The 24,417-nt window shown below is 36.2% G+C and overlaps 3 pseudogenes; 1 reads left to right on the top strand and 2 right to left on the bottom strand.

Moving 5' to 3' along the window:
- Window positions 1-1,013: 1,013 nt before the first annotated feature.
- On the top strand, window positions 1,014-2,075 carry LOC122107622 (annotated as a pseudogene).
- Window positions 2,076-2,762: 687 nt separating this feature from the next.
- LOC122107696 lies at window positions 2,763-2,859 on the bottom strand (annotated as a pseudogene).
- Window positions 2,860-22,989: 20,130 nt separating this feature from the next.
- Window positions 22,990-24,142, bottom strand: LOC122107655 (annotated as a pseudogene).
- Between the last annotated feature and the right edge of the window lie 275 nt (window positions 24,143-24,417).

The following is a 24,417-nucleotide window of genomic DNA, read 5'->3' as shown; positions in this document are numbered from 1 at the left end:
TTAAATTTTTCTTAAGACCATACATAACAAAATACCATGATATAGTATAAAAGAATTCACTATTGAACATATGAGCTTTAAGAGCTTTCTATTTATTGTTACCCAACATTAGAAAAAATTTATAATGCTGTAGTAAAATAGAAGTCCTTTGTATGACTATTTAAATTCTTTGTTTGTTTAAAGACTCTTGTTTTCATCTAAAACTATAGGCCTATCTAATGTCTTCATGTGACTTTGATGATGAAGTTGCTTAATGAGAAGTTGAAATGTATTCCTAGTCCTTTGCTATCAATTAAATCTCACCTTTTCTTCTTGGAGTATATAATGATCAAAACAATAATTCAGAATCAGCACGCAATAGTTAAGATTCACGCTTCCAGTGCAAGTGGATCAACAGTAAAGAAACCTCAATACCATTTTCCACAAAGTTTTGTCACAGATACAATTGGCCTGACTTTTCTAGCTGCTTTCCTAGCCTAGACCTATTCCTTCATTCGACTTAAAGTGTGATTCAAATTATCTATTATTAGAATTATCAAGGATTTAGAATCTTGCCTGTAATTTGGTCAAAGGTATGTGTCTTTGTGTAGGCTACTAAAAATGTATTTACTAACTTCAAGTAAATACGTAAATTCTATTTACATCTTTTTTTAAATAAAATTGTTTGCTCTATAACTTGATCAGAGGCATGGATTTTGTGGCTAGCTAGGTCATTGCACATCTCTGTGTCTCTTCCTCTCTCTCTTTCATGGTTCTCATAGATAATATGATTGCTCCATAATTATCCTAATTTAATTTTCTTTAACATTTTTGGTTTCATCATTTCACTTTCTGCTCTGCCATTTCTCAAACCATTTAAATAGAAGACATTATTTCATATTTTATCATTCCTAGAATAAGCTGGACATGAAGACACCACTGGTCCTCATTTTCAGTCTGTACCTTTGAATACAAAGGAACATCTTTCCTCTGCTCTCTCTACTGTCCAGTTAGAATAATTTAGACTAGTAAAAATGGAAAAAGAAAAAATAAATCATGGTTAAAATAAAACAGATGCAGAAAATTCATGGGATTTTTCTGACCAGTTCAACCAACTTGAACTATTGTAAAAACATGGACACCTCATTCTCACTGGTACTCAACGTGTCTGGTTCCACAATTCTGATGAAGACGAGGAACAAGATGAAAAAGTGAGGAATGGTATCAATTGCATGAAAAAATTGGAGAAGGATCCAAGCAAATTTCTTCTTTGGGCTGCTGAAAATAATCTACTTACTACAGAGCAGAGAATACTTTCCAAAAAGGCCACTCATGTGAATACTAGGGATGACGATGAGCATACCCCTCTTCATCGGGAAGCCTACAATGTACATTTACACATTGTCCGTAAGTTGGTGGCACAAACGGCAGATATTCCTACAGTAAGTGTGGATGGCTGGACACCCATGCACAGTGCTTTTAAGTGGAATTGTGGAGAGCTGCGGGAGCCGACCAAAGATGGCGCGGCCGCATGGCATGGCCAAGACCAAAGATGGCGCTGGCTTCCGCCTTCCACCTTCCCGATGGCGAGTGCTCTCTGTGAAAAACAACTCCTTATATGGCTATGGCTTGGCTGCTGGCTTGCTTCCGTGTTTGCGACCCTATTGATATATGCCACGTGGCACCTCGGGATTGGCCATCCAGGAGGCTTATAACCGGAGTGCAGGTGCGGGGTGAGAAAGAAGCTAATAATCAAGGTTCCTGAATAAACTGCTTTGAGAAGAATCCCGGGTCGTGTCTTCCTTGCTGGTCGAGGTAGATGCGACATGGAATAATACCAGAGAGTCTTCTTTATGACTTCATCATGATGCAGATAAGAATGCCCAAGCAAAAAGCCTCTTGATTCCTTTGCATTTGCTGCTGGGAACAGAGATACCAAAGATACTCTGGATCTCCTTCTCTTGAACCATTATATAAAACCAGGTCTGAAGAACAACTTGGAAGAAATGGCATTTGATATTGTCAAAAGACTAAGTATGTATCACTACCTTTTTCAAGTTGTGGAAGGCTATACAAATTGTTCTCCTAAGTCGTAATGGTTTGCTTAAGTTTCTGAAATTTAAAAAATGCCAGCTCATCCTTTGTGTCCATACAAAATATTTTCACAATACAAAGTAATAACAATAACTTACTGTAAAAATTCATGGGTTCCATGGTATTCTTCCACGGGAATTGCCTGATTTTGATGCCAAAATATATTCAAGAGTTGTTTGTATATATCTATAATGATTTCTACAGAGTTTGCGATTTTTTTTAATCAGAAATATTTTTAACTTTCTGTTGAAATAAGTAGTACAGAAACTAAAGATATTTCTGGTGCTTGTCTGAAAAAAGTATATTTTAAAATATTCTATATTCTATATATTCTATATTCTATATAATATTCTATATTCTATATAATACTTTGAATTCTACATCATTTTATAATATATAGGTACATTAATAAATGTGTCCTTTCAGATTGCATTCAATATTGAAACAGTTTAAAATTCCCTTTTTTCCCTAGGTCCTTATAGTATTTTATTTCTTTGAGATAAAATGAAAATGTTGTCTAATTTTAAATGTTTTGTAAAGGTTATGCTATGTGAAGACCTTTCTAAGGTGAAGATTTAATACAGTGATGTCAAACTAACATTAAATTCTATGATTTACGTGTATTGTTACTTGTAGTTTTGTAATCAACTTTTTACTTACTGTTTTTCTTTTCTTGCATCTGAAGAATAAAAAATATGGAATATTTCACAAATTTTCATATCATCCTCGTGCAAGTGCCATGTTAATCTCTGTATTGTAATTTGGGTATATATGCTGCTGAAGCATGTAGTATCCTCTAAATTTAAGTAGTTAATTATGCAACCTTTATACAGGCTTATATCATTGGGTGCATATTTGTAACAAGAAATATTATTGTTCCTAACAATGCTATTGAACTTATTTCCCTAAAATTCTACGTATAGTTGAAAAAATCATATGGTTTGGTCGATTGCTCACATTTGCAATTTTTTGTCAATGACTATTTTAATTCTTTTTCATTTTAGATTTGATCATACTTTGAAGCATTTCTAGCTAGGTTCAAAGGTGATGGCTTTTTCAAGTACTTATTTATACAACTGAGTTAGATTTGTGGAGCTAATGGATTCAAAGTAATCCTTGCTTAAGAGCTACTTCTACAGTTCTTAAGCTTAAATTTTCCCAAATGAGGTCTTACTGGCACAAATGTGTATCTACCCTTTACCCTTCTTCCATTTAGGAACAGACTAACCATTACATCTTACCCTGACAGCATAGATTGTCTTACTCGAACAAAACTAATATTAGTTACAAAGAATCATAGAGAGATGAACACTTCAGACAGAAATGTTCAGACTAGAAGGTATTTTATCAAAATATAATTGTTTATTATACCTACCATTTCAAAAGTAGCTAACGCAAAGAAGGTGGAAAATTTGTCCCTTTGCATGATTACCTAAGGTCCTGGAGGAACTTACACGACTGCCTTTCTATCACCAAATATTTTCATATTTGCAGGAGCAGTCCATATGTTTCTCCTGGTTATTAAGCCTTAAATTGGTAATGTTTTAATCACAGTGCTTCTTCTTGCCTCTAGGCTATAAATCTACAAATGACAAAGCTATAGGTCTAACTCTACCAAACACTGAGGTAGAGATAATGGAATAATACTTTAAAACAGAGTTGCTTTTGACACCATAACCACATTAGAACAATGCAAAACATGTGCCCTTTTTTATTATATTATATATAGTTCTATATTTTATATTTGTATGTGCTGATTAGAATATAAAAAGTGTCAATGCAATGTCTTCAGTGTAAACTTGTACTACCTTCTGTGTTCTTGGTTTTCTGAATTCACATGTAAAAAATACAATGTTGTTTTCCTCTAATCTATTAGGGATTTACTCTGCTGCCTTTTTTTTGTTTTAACTCCGTGGTCCCAAACTGTTTTTTCCCATATTTCTGAAGCATTCCTACTCATTATACCCAAAGTTTGCTGATATGATCTCTAAAAGATATTATACTTCTGCAAATCCCTTGGGTCTTCGGATCCCTGGTCCCAGTTACATGCATCATCAGATAACAGGGGCAAGTCTTCTCATCTAGGCCCATGCAACATGCCAAATGAAAGTAATTGAACAGCCATCTCGATTTCTCATTTCTTATAATATTTCAGGGCCCTAATTCCTTGAGATGCAGGAATTAGCAGTAAGCAATTGTGAAATGCAAGGCAACTTAAAATGAGAACACAAAATCGAAGAGAAAGTACTGTAATTCAAACTTTCAATTTACAGATGACCAGCCCATGTGAGTGAATGAGATAACAAAGTGTCACAAGAGTATTTTTAATAACCCTCCCCTAATGATTAATGAAAGACTTCAGTCCAGTATAAGTGGTTAAAAAAATAGTTCCTGGAAGGATAGATCCATAATTGGTCTACTGAGGCCAGGAAAACTTTATTTAGAGGTCAAATGTAATTCAGAAAAACATTAATTGAGAAGATTTTCAGTGCTTCAAAACACTGGTACTTCAGTAAAAATTGTTTCTGTGGTATAAAAATGTTGTCATTCTCAAACCATTGATAACCTACATTTAATCTCCTAAAAGTGCATTGCTTTTCAAATAAACTTTTTAAAATCACATTCGCAAAATAACATTTGACATGTAGATGATACTTAGTGACATTACAAGTTTTTCAAGTGTAGAGAGCAGGTTACAATAGACTTGATTTATTTACTCAGCACTACTAACAAACAGGTTCAACCATTCATTAAATTGTAGAAATCGTATCACAAACCATTTGTGTTGTTCAGTAGGTGCTTCACAGAAATGTGTTAAATAGATCAGTATCCCATATTTCAAACCCAAACTTTAGCTAATAAATTCCATCATTTAATAAGGTACATTTTAAAAAGTCACAGATAGTTGCGTTTTTTATGTTTTCCCTATATGTCTAACATATAAAAATATGACTTAATGTATTGAATATGGGAACTCATCAGGGATGTGACAAACACAAAATCTGTCTTCTATTTTTATTTATTCTTCTATAGTAGTAAATTGTAGTTTTCTTCTTTTTCCAAAACTTATGGGTAGTAGAAATTTTATCTCAGGTGAAAGAAAATAATCACAAATATTGTACAAAGCCATTTATAAAAATTTGTAGTTAGGAATACATTCTAAGCCATTATTAAACTTTCTTGTTAACTAAAGATGAATCTTCCAAATGGATGAGAATTAAATCATGTTTAGGTGCTTTACATCTCCTGTCTTCAAATTGTTATTGCAGATGAATGAGTTATTTAAATATAAGCTGACACCAGTTCAAGTATATACAGGATTGAAACTCCGTGTTTTGTATATAAACCTTTCAGAGTATTAACAGACAGTTTCGCAGAATGACTATCAGGAAGTTGAAACCAGAGAGGAATAATAGTAAAGACATAGAATGAATGAAAAATGGAGCAAGGGACAATAAAATTAGAATACTCAATGTACACATATGATAAAGGAAGTGGTAAATCTGAAATAAATCTTGGAGAAGGAGTTGGTTGAGAATGATAGAAGAAGTGACTCTGATCCAGGAGCAATGAACAATTAAGTGGACATATTTAATTGTAACACACTTGCACAATCTTTTGAAATTCATTTAAATAACACAACAAAAACAAATACACACAAAAATCACAACCAAACAGCAATCTCTAGAGAGTATGAATATGACATCTCAAATTTTAAGCAGTTAATGAAAAGCAGTCTTGGGAAAAGCAAACTAAGCTGTCCAAAAAGGGCTGTTAGGGGTAGGGGAGAATTTTGAACAGATTTAAATAGACTGTCTAAGGATATAAATCACTGACATCTGCTGCAAATATTATCTTTCTTCTGTGAGTTCTCTTTGTCTTAAATGGATTCTCCAGTCCTGAGACGCATTTGATAGCTTGTGAAGATAGAAAGGAAGAAACAAGATCAAGAACCCATTATTCCAATGGAGAGAAAACAATCCTCAATGTTTCCTCTCATTTCTCTTTATACCCTTTCTTCATAATTTTAAGTCAATTGATTTTGAATTACATTTTTCCTTCTTTGTTATGACAAAGTAATTGGTCAAAATAATTCACTAAATATCATTGGCGATTTTTTCTGTCATGCTATTTACATGTCCAAGCAAGTCTATTAAACATCCCCCTTGCATTCGGGTGCCACAAAAACCCAACATCTATGTTAATGAGGACAAATTCTAATGTAAAACTTTGTCTCCAAAAAAAACCAGTCCAAGAATCTGTGATCACAAATATTTGGCTATACATTTTTTTCTTTTACCTTGAAAGTCTTCTTGTGTCTAAAGTGCCTACAAAAATAAGTACTCCACCGCTTTTTGGTTCAATCACTTCTACCCTCAAAGACATATTTTGTAACAAGATGCTTAGAGGAAACCAAAGAATGCTCCACTTTTTATCTTCTCTCTTAAACCTCTCCTTAGATACCATATCAGGAACAGTGAAGTTATTCTTTGCAAAATTAATTCAATAGACTCTCTTTCTCTTGGTTTTGCATTTGCTCAACAAGATGTATGGAGGAGAATAGAGTTAAATCATCCATACCTTGATGACAGTCTGTTACAAAGGACAATGCTTCTCTGTCCTACTTCTATGCCCTCCTCTTAGCTCTTGCGTGATTTCCAATTAATCACAGCTTCTTGACTTCAAGTGTAGTGAAGCTGAAGTACTATAAGTCCTCCCCCACCGCTCCATCTTCATGGTTTCTCACTTAAAACTCTTTCAAGTTGCCTCATTTGGATGTGGAATTTATTTCCATGTTTTCTTTCAATCTGTTCTACATCGTAGTGGGCCAAATATGCTCTGTAAAATCACTTTAGGTAGCAAAAATATTAAGACAATGTATATAAAAAATGTTGGCCTCCCTTCACTGCTGAAGCCAATACGCTTAGCAGGGACTTCTAAGAACAGTTTTCTTACCTTTTCCATTTGCTCAACTCTTTTCTGATCCCAAACTTTTTGGCTTATGTAATAAGAGAAGTGTTCACTATCTCATGTTAATAAGGATATTATTTTAGTGAGATACTTAGAAATGTGAAATCAGAGTTCCGGGAAGATGGCGGAGGAGAAGCTGGAATCTGAACAAGCTCTTGCATAGAAAACAGTTTCAGAGGTCCAGTGAACAGTCCCAAGCCAGAGAATCACACCAAGTGTGTCATCACAGGACAGAGAGTTAGTCAAGAGAGGGGAAGCCAAGCAGACACATCTGAGCGCCTGCCAGCAGCTGCTGCTGCGGCGGCAGGGTCGCGGCAGCGACCACCGCCGCGGGGGCACACCTGAGACACAGTCTGGGACGAAGGAGCCAGACGCAGCGGACGAGCGGATTCTACTCAACAACAGCAAGAACCGACAAGGAGCGGACAACTTCATCCTGCACTTTGCAGACCAGAGACAACCCGGGATCCAAGACTCTGCGTGAGTAGAAGCCCGACTTCCTCACTCCTTCTAAGGGAGCAGAGGAGGGAAGGCCACCCCTCCCCCCCCCCAGCACCGGTGATCTCCATCTTGGATACCGACAAAGCTCGGAGGAGCGGCTAGCTCCAGCTCAGGCCTTGGAATAAAACGAGTCATTTAGCAGGTCACAAGAACTTAACGGCGAAGTGACCTCACAGACTCAGTTCCATCCAGGGAAAAGTCACCCAGCTCAGGCGCCAGCCATTGGAGTGGCTCTCCTCACCGGGTAACCAGAGCCAGAGGCTGCCCCTCCCTCTAGCAGCCACCACAATCAATTGAAAAACAGAAACCCTGAGAATGGCTCCAGGCTGAGTGCTGTGAGTTTTTTTCACAAAATAGCCCCAGGGAAAGCTACTGTTTGTTGAAAGACCTCAAATCCACCCAGAACCTAGCCTCATCACTGCATCCCCCTCTTTTGTGATTCTCAAAGCAGATCACCCTCCCAGTAAACTAACCTGGGAGGGGGATCTCAAAATCTTGGGTAAAGCAGAGCATTTTTCTGCCTGTTCCAATAAACTGACTTAAGAAACCAATCAAGCCACAGGACCTCAAGCTGACCAGAGACTCCAACCAGACTCTGGTTACAGACACAAGGGACATACAGGACTCTTCCCACCCCTCCCCCCCCAAAAAAATCAAAGAACTTTTTTTTCTTCTTCTTCTTCTTTTCTTTTTTTCTTTTTTTTTGTTTTGTTTCTTTTCGTTTTTTGTTACCTTATATATATAAAAGTTTTTTTTGCTTTTCTAAAACTTATTAATCTTTAATTTTTGCCTCTTCTGAAAAAATAATTGTTTTCCATTAACTTTTTTTTTTCTTTTCTCCTCTTATAATTTTTATTTTAGTAATACGTGAATGTGTGTTTTCCTTTCTTTTCTTGTCTTCTTTCTCTTTTTCTTTCATTCTTAATTATCTTATTTTTTTGTCTAGCTCTACTGAACTTCTGATCTTTTCTTCTCACTTTCCTATCCTTTCCATCTTTTCCTCTTTGTTCTTCTTTATGTGACTTAACTCTTGTCCTGCACATCCTCAGATAAACCTGTAGTTAACCAGTAGACCCTATCCCCCATTGTGTACACACTTAATCCACAAACTTATTACTCAATTCAAAACCTCTGAGACTTAAATTCATTAATAGCAGTACTACCTCTTTATACCTATATAATATTTTTAAGCATTTTTTTAAAGTTTTTCACATCTCCTCTATGTCCCTCCCTTTCTCTAAACATATTCATATTCCTCTATGAATAGATGGTCTTTTAATCTCTAAAATAACATTAATTTTTACGTGTCTATTTTTTTTTCTGGTCTCTTCTCATTCCCCTTTCCCTTTCTTCTTTTTCTCTCTCTCTCTACTTGCATCCTACCCAACCTATTTCCTGCATTGTGATTAGGACATAGTTAACTCTCCCTATGCCTCCCCACACCAATCTATTCCTATTTTTTACCCACATCTCTCCCTAACCCTAATAATTTCTGGTTTTCCAAATTCTTCTCTGCGGTTCGAAGCCCTTTAACATATAGTTGTTTGATGTCGAATAGATGTATCTGTTGAACTAGATTGTATCTGTAGACTATTGACTGTACAAATGCAAACTTTGGTTGATGGTTGCCTTAAGATAGTGTTCTAGCACAAAACTGGTGCTATCTTCATCTCAAATGGGCAGAGTAAGCCGGAAAAACACAAGAAAAATGGCAAATTCGGGTATCTCAATTCCCAATCTTGATTATCAGGGGTTAGAACAGATAATGAATAATCCAGAGGAGAGTTCCCACATAGCTCTAGAAACATTGCTGGCAAACATGATAAATGAAAAGTTTGACAATGTACAAAGGACTCTGTATGAGCGTGACAGGGAGAAAGAGGAGGCATCCCAGAAGTTTATACAGGAATATCATAAGCGTGAGGAAGCTACTCAAAAACTGATACAGGATTTGCGTGAAGAACTTGAGAATACTCAAAGAGAAAGGGAGGAATGGCGTGAACAGGCTGAGAACACTCAAAGAGATCTGCAGGAATCCCACGAACGGGAGGAAGCTAATCAAAGAGTAATACAGGAATTGAGAGACCAGGTAGAGAACACACAAAGATCACTTACTGCATTCATGGGATCCATTAACAAAGAGCTGAAGGAAGTCAGGGAGACCACAAAGGGAATGCTGAATGGAACCCAACAGAAGGAATGGGAGCCCAAAGAAACCATAACCAATCAACTAAGTGATTTGAGGACAAACACTGAACACCAAATTAAGGAAGTAAAGAAATTCATACAAGACCTAAAACAGAGCTTCAACAAAGAATTGAAGCCATCAAAGCTGACCAACTAGAAGGAAAAGAGATAAAAAACAAAGTAGAGAGTCTTGACAGCAGGTTAGACCATGCAGAAGATCGAATCTCAGGGATTGAAGACAGCCTAGATATTATAGAGAAAGAATATACAACCATTCAAGACAAGTCCAAGAAATATGATAGATCTATCCAACACCTGGAAGACACCATCAGAAGGCCTAATCTAAGGATAATGGGTGTAGAGGACCACCTAGAAACAGAAGTTAATGGTCTAGGAAATTTGTTTAACAGGATCCTAGCAGAGAACTTCCCAAACATGCAAAAAGATAGGCCTGTCCAGATACAAGAAGCCTTTAGAACCCCAAGTAGACCAGACCAGAATAGGACATCCCACCGTCACATTATAATCCACACAGGATCAATTCAGAACAAGGAAAAGATCCTTAAAGCTGTCAGAGAGAAAAGGGTAATCACTTATATAGGGAAACCAATTAGAATCACCTCAGATTTCTCAGCAGAGACAATCAAAGCAAGAAGAGCCTGGAATGATGTATGCCATGCCCTAAAAACAAACAACTATCAACCAAGAATACTGTACCCAGCTAAACTCTCCTTCATAACTGAAGGCCAAATAAAAACCTTCCATAGCAAAGAAAAATTGAAACAATACATCTCCACCAAACCAGCCCTACAAAAGATTCTTAAAGATGTCCTACACATAGAAAACCAACAAGACCGCAATAAAGGCCAAGAAACTGCACCCAAACTGAGAATCCAAGAACCATAGGAAGAACCCAGTTTTCGCAGCCCCCAAGAAGGTAGATAACATGGCAGGAACTCCCAAATACCTCTCAGTCCTATCTCTTAATGTTAACGGACTGAACTCTCCAATTAAGCGACATAGACTGTCTAGTTGGATTAAAAAACAAGACCCTTCTATCTGCTGCCTGCAGGAGTCACATCTTGCCCGTAAAAACAAACACATTTTCAATGTTAAAGGCTGGAACAAAATCTACCAAGCAAACGGACCGCATAAACAGGCGGGAGTTGCAATCTTAATATCAGATAAAATAGACTTCAAATTAAAATTCGTGAAAAGAGATAAAGAAGGTCGCTACATACTAATTAAAGGATCTCTCCTTCAGGAGAATATTACAATTCTAAATATCCATTCGCCAAACAATGGAGCACCCAAATTTATCAAAGAAACACTACTTTCCCTTAAATCCCATATAGACCCAAAGACATTAATTGTTGGGGATTTTAACACACCTCTCTCCCCACTAGATAGATCAACTCGGCAAAAACTCAACAGAGAAACCGCAGATCTAAACAGCTGCATAGATCAACTAGACTTAACAGACATTTACCGAACATTTCACCCAGCAGCATCAGAATACACGTTTTTCTCAGCAGCACATGGAACGTTTTCTAAAATAGACCACATTTTAGGCCACAAAGCAAACTTGTCTAAATTCAGAAACATTGAAGTTATACCTTGCATTCTCTCTGACCACAAGGGAATAAAATTAGAACTCAACACCAAAAGCCACCAAAGAAAGTCCGGTATCACATGGAGGCTGAACAACACACTGCTGAATCATGAGTGGGTCATGGAAGAGATTAGAAAGGAAATTCAAATGTTCATGCTATTCAACAAAAATGAACACACAAAATACCAGCTCCTCTGGGACACAGCAAAGGCAGTACTCAGAGGCAAGTTTATAGCTCTGAGCTCCTACATCAACAAATTGGAGAGATCTGAAACTAGCAATTTAATGACACATCTAAACCTCCTTGAAAAAGAGCAGCAAGATAAACCCCAATCCAGTAGACGGAAAGAAATAATCAAAATGAAATCAGAATTAAATGAATTAGAATCCAAAAAAACTATAGAAAGAATCAACAAAACAAAGAGTTGGTTCTTCGAAAAACTTAACAAAATTGACAGACCTTTAGCAAATCTGATCAGAAAAAGAAGAGAACACACCCAAATTAATAAACTCAGAGATGAGAATGGAAACATCACCACGGAAACAACCAAGATTCAGAACATTATAAGGGAATACTTCTCAAAACTTTATGCTAATAAGTTTGAGAACTTGACAGAAATGGACCTCTTCCTAGCAAATATTGACATGCCAAAACTAAACCAAGATGAGTTAAAAAATCTTAACAGGCCCATATCAAGCATTGAAATAGAAACAGCAATAAGAGACCTCCCAGCTAAGAAAAGTCCAGGACCAGATGGTTTTACAGCGGAATTTTACAAGGCCTTCAAAGCAGAGCTCACACCAATTCTCCTCCAACTCTTCAATGAAATTGAAAGAGAAAGCTCACTACCGAACACATTCTATGAAGCCATCATAACCCTCATCCCAAAACCAGGCAGGGACTCATCAAAGAAAGAGAACTATAAACCCATTTCTTTGATGAACATTGATGCAAAACTTCTCAACAAAATTTTGGCCAACCGACTTCAACAATTAATCCAAAAAATCATACATCACGTTCAAACAGGATTCATTTCAGGGATGCAAAGCTGGTTCAATATATGCAAATCAATTAATATTATTCATCCCATCAACAGGAGCAAGAATAAGAACCACATTTTTATCTCAACGGACGCAGAAAAACCATTGGACAAGATCCAACACCCCTTTATGATGAAGGTTTTGGAAAAATTAGGAATCCATGGAACATTCCTCAATACAATAAAGGCTGTATATGACAAACCTACAGCCAGCATTATACTCAATGGTGAAAAGCTAAAGCCATTTCCTCTTAACTCAGGAACAAGACAAGGATGCCCACTCTCTCCACTTCTCTTCAATCTAGTATTAGAATGCCTAGCTACAGCAGTAAGACAAGATACAGACATAAAGGGGATCCAAATAGGGAAAGAAGAAATAAAACTCTCCCTCTTTGCAGATGACATGATCTTGTATTTAAAGAATCCCATAGACTCCACTCCCAAATTACTCAAGCTGATTCAAAACTTTGGCAAAGTAGCAGGTTATAAAATTAACCCCCAAAAATCAATGGCTTTTCTGTATGCCAACAATGAGAAAAGTGTGGCTGAAATTAGGAAATCAACTCCATTTGTAATAGCCCCACAAAAAATAAAATACCTAGGAATTAACTTAACTAAAGAAGTGAAGGACCTCTATGATGAAAACTTTAAAATCTTGAAAAAGGAAATCAACACAGAACTTAAAAAATGGCAAAACCTCCCATGCTCCTGGATTGGAAAGATTAACATCGTGAAAATGGCAATACTTCCCAAGGCTATCTACAAATTCAACGCAATACCTATCAAAATTCCACCCTCATTCTTCAAGGAAATAGAAGAGGCAATCCAAAAATTCATATGGAACAATAAAAGACCCCGAATAGCAAAAACGCTCCTCAACGGAAAGAACACTGTTGGAGGAATATCAGTACCAAATTTCAAACTCTACTATAAAGCCATAGTAATCAAAACAGCTTGGTACTGGCATAAGAACAGACCTCAGGACCAATGGAAAAGAATTGAAAACCCAGAAATGAACCTACAGACCTATAGCCATCTAATCTTCGATAAGGGAGCTAAAACAATAGAATGGAAGACAGACAGCCTCTTCAGTAAATGGTGCTGGCAAAACTGGTTAACTATATGTAGAAAACTAAAGCTAGATCCTTATATATCACCCTGTACCAGAATCAACTCCAAATGGATCAAAGACCTTGAACTCAAAGCAGACACTCTGAAAACATTACAGGATGGAATACGAGAAACCCTGGGTCTCCTCAGCTCAGGCCGAAATTTTCTGAATAGAGACCCGGAAACACAACAAATCAAAGAAAGGTTGGACAAATGGGATTTTATAAGGTTGCAGAGCTTCTGCAGGGCAAATGACATAGCTAGCAAGATCAATAGAAAGCCCACGGATTGGGAGAAGATCTTTACTAGCCATACAATGGACAAGGGTCTCATATCTAAAATATACTTGGAACTCAAAAAATTAAACCACCCAACAACAAATCCTCAAAGAAACAACTGCCCAATAAGTAAGTGGGCGAAAGACTTAAAGAGAAGCTTCTCTGAAGAAGAAAGAAGGATGGCCAATAGACACATGAAGAAATGTTCAACATCCCTAGCCATAAAAGAAATGCAAATCAAAACAACATTGAGATATCACTTCACTCCAGTTAGAACAGCAAAAATCAAGAACTCTAACAACAACAGATGCTGGAGGGGATGTGGACAGAAAGGAACCTTACTTCATTGTTGGTGGGAATGTAAACTTGTTCAACCACTTTGGAAAGCAGTATGGAGGTTCCTCAAAAGACTCCACATAGAGCTCCCCTATGACCCAGCAATCCCACTTTTGGGCATTTACCCAAATGATCACAAACAAGGCCACACTAAAGCTACCAGCACAACTATGTTTATTGCAGCATTATTTACCATAACTAAGATATGGAACCAACCCAGATGCCCCTCAGTAGATGAATGGATCAAGAAGATGTGGTATATATACACAATGGAATTCTATGCCTCCATCAGAAAGAATGACATTGCCCCATTTGTTAGGAAATGGAAAGGCTTGGAAAAAATTATATTAAGTGAAGTAAGCCAGGCCCAAAGAAACATAGGTCCCATGGTTTCCCTTATTTGCAATATCTAGTATAGGTATGAGTCAAGCGGAAAAAGTCAGAGAATGTGATGTTTGGAAAACGAACCCTCAAATATGTATTTTAATGTTTTTGTTTCTTTTCATGCATGTGTTTCTAACGCATTTATAATATTATTTCTTTGTTGCTTTGTATGTCCCTCCCGCACAGTGTAACCCCCGCTTTCACTTTATTTGATGTCAGTATAACATGTGGAGGAGACGGGGACAAACAAGTCGTTTAAGGATTCAGGTGGACCTGTTGCAACAATGAGAAGTACAAAATGTCATGTCAAAACCAGCTTTACAATGTCGGTGGGGGGAGGGGAGGGGGGGTATGATTGGGTGGGGGGGAGGGGGAGGGGGGGAAGGGAGGTGAAGGGTAAACAAAGGAGGAGGCTGCAATGCTTGGTAAGAAATGTATGCATTTTCCTGCCCATGTAATTGTAACCCCTCTGTACAGTATGTTCTCAAATAAAATAAAATTAAATTAAAAAAAAATGAAATAAAAAAAAAGAAATGTGAAATCATTGGTTTGAATTATTCAATCAGATGTTTTTCTCTGTTTCAGTGCTTCATGTGCAAAGACATTGTGGAAAGTATTACAAACAGAAAAGTGTAAATCCAATACCTTCTTTCATTGTGGAGGGCACTTTCTCTCTAAATTTTTTGACCCAAAATATCTTTTTCAGAGAATTACAGTTTGGTAATTAAAGGTAAATTCACAAGTTTTGATGCCTTACTTTTTTAAGAAATTTGAATTTAAAGTCCACTACAACATTGTTTCACACAGTGAGAGTATATTTCCTGGGTAAGGACATTCTCAAGGGAACCTACAGGATTTACAGTAAGTTTTCTGCGATTTGTTGGTTAGTTGGTTGGTTTGTTTAATGAGCCATCTTCACCCACATTGCTCTTTCCCCTAAGTCTCCTTGGATTTCTTTGCATGAAAGCCTATTTTCCCAGGCAATTTTAAGTTTTCTTTATAGTCTAAGTTGTTAAATATTTTGAACAATTGAATCTTACCTGTCATAATTGTAAAACCTTTTTGTAATTTCTTTATCAGAATCGTGAATTCACCAATCCTAATTCCACCTTTACCATCAAAAACAGTTAACATGTTTTTTCATGATATAGTGACCATGCAGCTATTCTTTATCATTGGCTTTTTTATGCATATATTTGACCATATCAGCTGATGCTGAGCAAAATGAACTCCAAGATATGGAAAAACAGATTTGTATTTGCAGTTGTTGTTTTTAATGTAGTATGTGATTTCTATTTTGGGGGGTTTCCCCCTATGGTTTATCCCCTGTTGTACTTGATTTTGGTACCCTGTATTTTGTGTATACATTTACCATAATTAGGGGTGGGAAGAGGAAAAACAAAATGGTGAGACAAAGGACAAAGAGAAAACCAATGCAATAGCAATGCTCACATGACAATATATGGGAAATGTACATAACAACTTGTGAGAAGTATTGAGGTGAAAGAAAACTGAGCAAAATGAGGGAGGGGTCACAAGTTTGAAAAGTTATGTATTAACTACCTTACAGTTACTGTAACCCCACTGTACATCACTTTGACTATCAAATTGAAAAAATAAGCCGCATAAAATATAATTTCACTATATGGTTATAGTAAATATTATTCTTTAAGTGGTAACTTTTTAAAAATCAATACTATTTGGCATTTTATTTGAATTACACCTTCTTCATCAGAGGCTCATCAACTTGAATATTGTCAAACTAGACAATATTTTCACAATATACTTGCCAATATTTTGAAAAAAGAATAAATTTAGTCCTTTCTTATACTAAAACTGAAAACAGTTTAATTCTATGGAAAACTATACTGTTTATTTCTGATCAATTGAAATTTTTAATTGTGAAAATACCATACAGAGGGGTTACACTTACTTGGGAAAAATATTGAGTTCATTTCTTACCAAACATTATTTCCTTCTCCTTTGTTTCCCTTTCTCATCCCTTTCCTTGTCCCACCCCGTAACCCCCACCCAAAAGTTGTAAAGTTCATTTTTTGACATAACGACTTGTATATCTCATTGTTGCAATTGGTCCACCTGTGTCTTTATGTAAACGATATGTTATTTCCTTTCCCCTCCAAAAATTATACCAACACCAAATACAATGAAAACAGGGGTAGGCTCTTATTTCTATGACCATCAATCCCAAGATTTATACCATAAAGTCATCCTAGCCCAACAGTTTCCAACTTGTAAGGTGCACCTTAAAATTCCCTTAATTCATATCATGAATAGCTTATGTCTATTCGGAAAAATTCTATGCCTCTGTTAATGTGATGCCCTTCTTGTTCTAGGAAAAAATATCACAATACACTGGGATGCAACATTTCTCCACCAGTAGTATTCTTGAGATCAGAACACTTGCAAATGTTATTTATACTTACACTTTTTTAATTATCATAGATACTCAGGATGCTAAGATCGGAAGATTACATTTCAAGTTTACCTTACCCAGACAGGAAGTTTCCTTTGATTCTTATCTCCAATAATATTCTCAGAGAAAGCCAAATACAAGTGGCACTGAGGTTGAAGTGGTAGGGCATGAGCCTTGAGTAAAAATCAGGCTCAGAGAGAGTGTCCAGGCCCAGAGTTCAAGCGCTAGGACAAACCAATAAAACAAAAACCAAATAAAAACAAACCCCAATCCTAGCATTTTTTCTGATTTACACAGAGGCACACAATTAAGGAAATTGCTTCCTGTGTTATGAATAAATAGAAGAACCAAGATATCACTCAATTTCTCTCTTCATCCCATGTTTCACTAAATCCTCAAATAATTGTTTTTTCTAAATTTATAAATTGATATCATCCATTTGTTGGCAACTCTGTCTAGATTATTCACATTGCCATTTTATATATGAACTGATGGAATTATCTGATTACTAAGTTCTAATTGCAACTCTCTTGAAAGAATATTCTAGGCAAATAGAATGCCAGAATCATTTGTGAATTTGTCAATTCAAACCTCTATGTAAGAAGAATTTTGTAGTATCCTATAGAATGTGAAATTACAAACAAACCAAAATATTATTTTAAATCTAAATTCTAATTTAACAAGGTCTACAAAGTCCTATATTAGACAAACTTTGCTATTCCTCCAGGCTTAAGCTTTTGTAATCTTTCATCATTTCTTTGGCATCCAATAGAATGATGCTTACTTACTTTCTCAAATTCTTGGATGGGAATCATGAGCCATTTTGCATCTAGTTATATTCTGTAATGAAGACAGTATTTTAAACACAACTGAGGAGTATGCATGAGTTGCATTTAAATAGTAAACTTGACTTCTCTAAACATAATGACAAAATTAGCCCAAATTTCCAACAGTGTATTCCTTTCTTGTTTGGTTTGTTTTATTGAGACAAAATTATACTACCTGTTTCAGGGAAGGTATCACTACGTAATTCTAATCTCTAATCTCCTGTCTATATCTGAGTGCTAGAATTCCAGGTTTGTATCACATTACCCTGCCATAGTTTGTTGGTTTATTTAATGTAGATACAGACTAGCAAATCTGAACTTCTCCAATGATCTTATCCAATAGACTGACTGCTTAGACTGTGTATGTACTATTTGCAAAAATGTTCTAACATTTGACACAAGATATGAACATTTTCAGATTTACCTGCAAGGGTCTCTGATTCATTCCTCCATGGATTTGATCCCTTTAATAATAATTACTAGATTCTCTTACAATTTCTTGTCCCTAACTATGTAAATTCTCAAACTTTTTTGAAGAAAGTTCACTTTAGGACTTGCTAACATTAAAAGTTATTACTTGATTCTAGTCTTACTCAGGACATAGTTTCTATTGTTTTGTAACTTTTCTACACATTCTGAGAGTTGTTTAATTTGTGTAGGTGCACATATAATTGACTGTGTGTATGTGTATGTTTGTATGTATGAATGCAAAAGACTCAAGCTCTTATTCAGCACTCTTGCTCATGACTGGTATTCCATCACTTGAGCTATTCTTCCAATCCAGCTTTTGTCTGGTTAATTATAGGTAGTGTCTCAAATACTGTTCAGTCCAGGCTGGATGCAAACTGAACTTCCCAGACTCCTTTATATTCTTAGGTTTTATTTTTCCAGAAGTATCAACGTTTAAACTAGAAATATTTTTGTGAGTATGAAGTCTAAGCTGTAGCTCAGATTTTTAACTTTAGAATTAATATAAAGTTAGATGAACATACACATTACATGTCCTGAATGCACATTGTTAAGAGATGTGATCTTAAGCCAGGTGCCGGTGACTCATTCCTATAATTTTAGCTACTCGGGTTGCTGTGATCTGAGGATTGCAGTTCAAATCCAGCTTGAGTAAGAACGTTTCTGAGGCACTTATCTCCAATTAATCACCAGAAAACTGCAAGTAGTGCTATGACTCACCTGGTAGAGTGGTATCCTTTAGCTGAAGTGCAGAGGGACAGTGCCCAAGCCCAGAGTTGAAGCACCCACCCCTGACCATAATGGCTAAAATCAAGAACTCTAATAACAACAGATGCTAGAGGGGATGTGGACAGAAGGGAACCATACTGCATTGTTGGTGAGAGTGTAAACTTGTTCAACTTTGGAAATTAGGATGGAGGTTCCTCAAAAGACTCCACATAAAGCTCCCCTCTGACCTAGCAATCGCACTTTTGGGAATTTACCCAAATGATCACAAACAAGATTATACTAAAGCTACCAGAACAACTTTGCTTATTGCAGCATTATTTACCATAGCTAAGATATGAAACCAACCCAGATACCCTTCAGTAGATGAATGTATCAAGAACATGTTGTATATAGGGGCTGAGAAGGTGGCTCAGTTGTAGGGCGCTTGCCTTGTATGCATAAGGCCCTGGGTTCGATTCCCCAGCACCACATAAGCAGAAAAAAAAACCAGAAGTGGTGCTATGGTTCAAGTGGTATCGTGCTAGCATTGAGCTGAAATGCTGAGGGACAGAACGACGGGACTCAAAAAAATAAAAAGAAAATTTGTTATATATACACAATGGAATTCTATGCCTCCATCAGAAAGAATGATATTGCCCAATTTATGAGAAAATGGAAAGATTTGGAAAAAATCATATTAAGTGTAGCTAGCTAGGCCCAGAGAAACATAGGTCCCATGGTTTCCCTTATTTGCAATAATTAATATATGTCTGATACAAGCAGAAATGTTCAGAAATGTTGATGTTAGGAGAAATGAACCCCAAGATAAGGATTCAAATGGTTTTTCTTATGATTGTTTCGAACATATTTATAAGTTGATTTCTTTGTTGCTTTGTATGTCCTTTCACCACGGAATAACCCCTGTTTTCACTGTATTTGGTGTTGGTATAATTTTTGGAGGGAAAGGAAATAACATATCTTAAATAAGGATACAGGTGGACCAATTGCAACAATAAGATATACAAGTCGTTATGTCAAAAATGAACTTTACAACTTTTGAGTGGGGGGTTGGAGGTGGGACAAGGGAAGGTATGGGAAGGGGAAACAAAGGAGAAGGAAATAATGCTTGATAAGAAATGTACTCAATATCTTTCCCATGTAATTGTAACCCCTCTGTACGGTATTTTCACAATTAAAAAAATCCATTTATCAGAAAAAACAGTATGGGTTTCCACAGAATTAAACTGTTTACAGTACTTTAAGGATGGTATCAAAGAAATATATGCGGGTTTTTTTTTTTTGCATGGTTGCTTGTTTGTTTAGTTTGTGCTGATTCTGGGGCTTGAACTCAGAGGCTGGACCATGCCCCTGAACAATACTCTCTTCCCTGTCCAACTGCCCCCAAAACCAGTACTCTACTTCCTGAGCCAATTCTCCACTTCTGGCTCTTTTGATGTTTAATTACAGACAAGATTTTGACAGATTCTCTTGCCTTGGTTGGATTTGAACTGAGATAGTAAGAAAGTCAAGTGACATCAACTGTATCAAGATTTCTGTTTTGAATCATGAAAATCTAGATGAAGTTTATTATAAAGCTAATATTAATTGCCTCTGGCTTTTTTGTGCCATGACTTACCGAAAAGATTTCCAAATCTTACTTAGACTACCTTTCTCATTTTGAATACAAGTGACGACAAAAAGCCTGGATGGTTTGAATTTACAGGAATAAACTTCACCTGATGTCTAAGCACATTCCTGGCAATAATTGTCGTGACCTATCAGCTAAACATTTTTTTTTCAACACATTATTCTATTATAGGTAAAGTAGATGAATTATGGGCTCTTGTCAGGTATCATTATGGAAAGAGTAATTATATATTCTAAATATGGGTTCTTTATATTGCAATTACTATCTAAATGACTTTTTTTGACAGTCCTGGGGCTTGAACTCAGGGCCAGAGAAATGTTCCTGAGCTATTTTTTTCTTTGCTCAAGTCTAGCACTCTACCACTTGAGCCACAGCACCACTTCCAGTGTTTCTTTTTGTGTTAATTTGGTGTTGAGGAATTGAACCCAGGGTGTCATGCATGCTAGGCAATCAATGTAACATGAAGCCATATTCCCAGAGCCCTAAATGACTTTCTTAAGATGTCATTACTTTTTCATTCCATTACTATGTATTATAATTTGGGGCAGGTGGTAGAAAAGAAATGGAAAAACATACTAAGTCCAGTAAGGCTTACGTTCCTATCACATCACTAAGGAAGTACAGTGTTAAGATCTGTGGGTCTCTTAGGGCTGTTCCATGTGATATTAACATTCATCTCTGACATCCATAACATTCTGCTTCCACTTTCAAGGTCAAGAGCCAAATATCTAAGCCTTTTTATTGATTGGGTGTGTTTTCTAGGAACGAAGAAGGAGGATGTGGAAGGTGAAGGTGGAAAAATATGTATATTGGCTTCTGTCCACAATTTTGCATTTTTAAAAAGTGCTACTGATGAACTTCCATTTATATCTAATTGATTATGCTATTTGCATCAGATACAGATAAATGAAGGCATTTATTCTGGTGGATAGTTACATATATTAACAAAATCTATTTTTGAAAAAAACGAGATACTAGGTAAGAAAGAATAAAGGATTGTCTATAAAATGGTTTCTTTTCCTAGCAGAACAAAATTTAGTATTGAAATGATTACTCCAGCTTTCTCTGAGATTTTATGCTCTCTCAGTATCAAAATTTTCTCTAATTCCTGTAACATCCAAGCATAAAAGACATCATTTGAAGATCTCAGTAGTTTCAGAAACAAAGGTACATAATAGCTTCCTTCCTTCAGAGACATGTGATGGCAAGTATGATTGATCATATTAAAGTTCTCTTCATGTTTATCTTTATCTCAAGTGATGCATATCTTGGCATATTACACTATGTCCTGCATCAGCTCCCTGTAGGTGAGATTTACCTCTACTCTGCAATGTCAAGATGGGTCATGTGACTTACTTCAGCTTACAAAAATGAGCCAGAAGGGGTGAAAGACTATTTCTAGGAGAAGAATTCTATCTCATTGTTTGTGTCTAACAGCTGACTTGTTTTCCCTTAGCTATAAAATAGCATGTCTCCAGAGGGAGTCTTCTTTCAACTTAAATACTGGAAGAATATAGCATGTGAAATTGAGGCAAAACTCAAATACAGCCACATACATATAACACAGCAAGAACTAAGCTAATATTAGAATATGATATTAAGATATGTGTTTCTTCTCATCCTTGTATACCGATAGTTGAATATAGCAGACCAGAATTTAACAAATATTAAACAAGAACTAAAAAATAGATAACGTTTCCTGTATAAGGCTATTACACTTTTTTATAAATAAGCATTCACCATTTGATCACTTGTGGGATTATTTTTTCTACTCTAGAGCATTGTATCTAATATCCCCAATGATTATCCAGACCTTGTGATGGAGATGAGGAAGAATAAAATATCTAGATTTCTCTTTTCCTCTTCTCCTTTTTCTAGTGTGAATTCTCATCTTTCTCCAAATTCTCCAATTAATAAAGGAAGAATGACACATTGCAAATATCAAGCTAAAGTCTTCAAAGCAAGAATTTCATTCTTTCAGAAATAGGTGAAGTAAATCAGAGTGTCTAGAGGAAGAATAAAATCATGATTATTTTTCCCTGTCTAGCTTCCATCATAGTGTCTGAACATGACTCTAAATATCTAATAAACCACTTGCTTTGGCTAATTTTTAAAAAAGTTTTTTTAAATAAATAGTAATTTTTTAAAGTTTTTAAAAATAATTTTTAAAGAAATACTAATTTGTTGTGTGCTTATGGCAGGCATGAAATAAGACTGCATTAACATTGCTTGTTGAGAGGCTAAATTTTGTCAGAATCTAAGCATAATTACAAATATATTATTTTAAGATAACTAGTTATAGGTACATTTTTTACATGAAAGGACAATATTTATTTAAACAGAGCTCAGTGGGGGACCATGGTATCATCAGAGTGCATCCAGAGGGAAAAGGGAGGAGGGGCCAAATGAGAATCAATGGCACTCCCACACCTTTACTATTTGATCTATACTGCCAGTCACCACATAGAAGGCCATCTTGTGGAAATCCAAGGAGGTAACAGTGTTGATGCGCATTGTCTTGTCATCAGCACAACTCAAAATAAATTTCTCCCCAGAATGGAACAGAACTCCACGTATCCAGTTATCATGACCCACAAGAGTCATAAGTCACATCCCACATCTTAATAGTTTTGTCTCTGGATCCAGATCCCAAGAATGGCCCGGGATTGCCACTTTTTTTAGTCTCAGATCCTGTTGCTTCAGAGATGGAAGAATATGAACTTTCTGGAGCCCAGGAAATGCATTTCACCACATGCTCATGTTCTCGGAACTCTGCTTTGCACTCCTTTGTTGCTAAGACCCACACAAAACCAGTCTGGTCATTGGAACAGCTGTCTATCAGAGTGCCATCCTTATTTGGCCGTACCATACCTCCCCATTCTCTGTGTCCTGTAAATGTCTTCACACAGTAGCCAGTTTGCACTTCCCACATTTTTATAGTTTTATCCCGTGAAGCAGACACTATACGATCTCCATTAGGCATAATGGCTACTGAAAAGACATTGTGGTCACGGCCATGCATGGTTCTGATGCATTCAAAGCCTTGAAAATCCCATAGTTTAATGGTCATATCTGCAGAACAGGAAGCCAGTAGCTTGCCACTGTGGTCAAAGGAAGTATCCTTTAAAGAATCTGTATGTCCCTTAAGAGTTCGTTCAGAATCTCCAGTCTCATAATCCCACACCATAAATGTACCATCCTCTGAAGCAAAGACCATGACACTGAACACAGGATGGAAAATGACTCGAGTGACTGGACTCCTGTGACAACTCAATGTATATTTTTCTGGTGAATGGGGAATCCATTCTTTTGGATCTCGTTTCTGACGTAAATTCGTCTTTTGCTTCATTTAGATTTGATTCTAATTCCATAACCTTCTTTTGTAATATAATAACAGATCTCCATTTTTTTCCAAAAGTACAACACTCTTTTCATCTAATTCTTCATTCATATCTAATTCAGCTTCCTTTTTAAAAACTGAATAAGCCTCTTCATAGCCATTTGAAAGAAGATAATCTGCTATAGCTCTATTAAGTTCATCTCATTGTCTCTGGGACAGCACCATTTTGGCTTTAATGTGAAGCTTATTTGAGATATTGGGATGTCCCTCCTACAGGAAATCAAGAAGCTTTGTAATCCTTGAATTTATAATTAAATATGCCACTAAGTGGCTTCCACACAGAGGAAAGTATTCTTTTTCTTTTTTGTATGTAGTAAACTTTTATTGAAATAATATTTATAAATTAAATTTGACAAACTTTAATGTGTATTAATATCAAACCTCATTTCTTTACACATAATTCACATTAAGACATTGAAAATACATTTAGCAAAATTCTT

Source organism: Dipodomys spectabilis, unplaced genomic scaffold (assembly GCF_019054845.1).
Source record: "Dipodomys spectabilis isolate Male_0828 unplaced genomic scaffold, ASM1905484v1 ptg000052l, whole genome shotgun sequence".
NCBI classification, from domain to species: domain Eukaryota; kingdom Metazoa; phylum Chordata; class Mammalia; order Rodentia; family Heteromyidae; genus Dipodomys; species Dipodomys spectabilis.
Note: the sequence above shows the minus strand (reverse complement) of the source record. Positions and strands in the feature narration are given on the sequence as shown.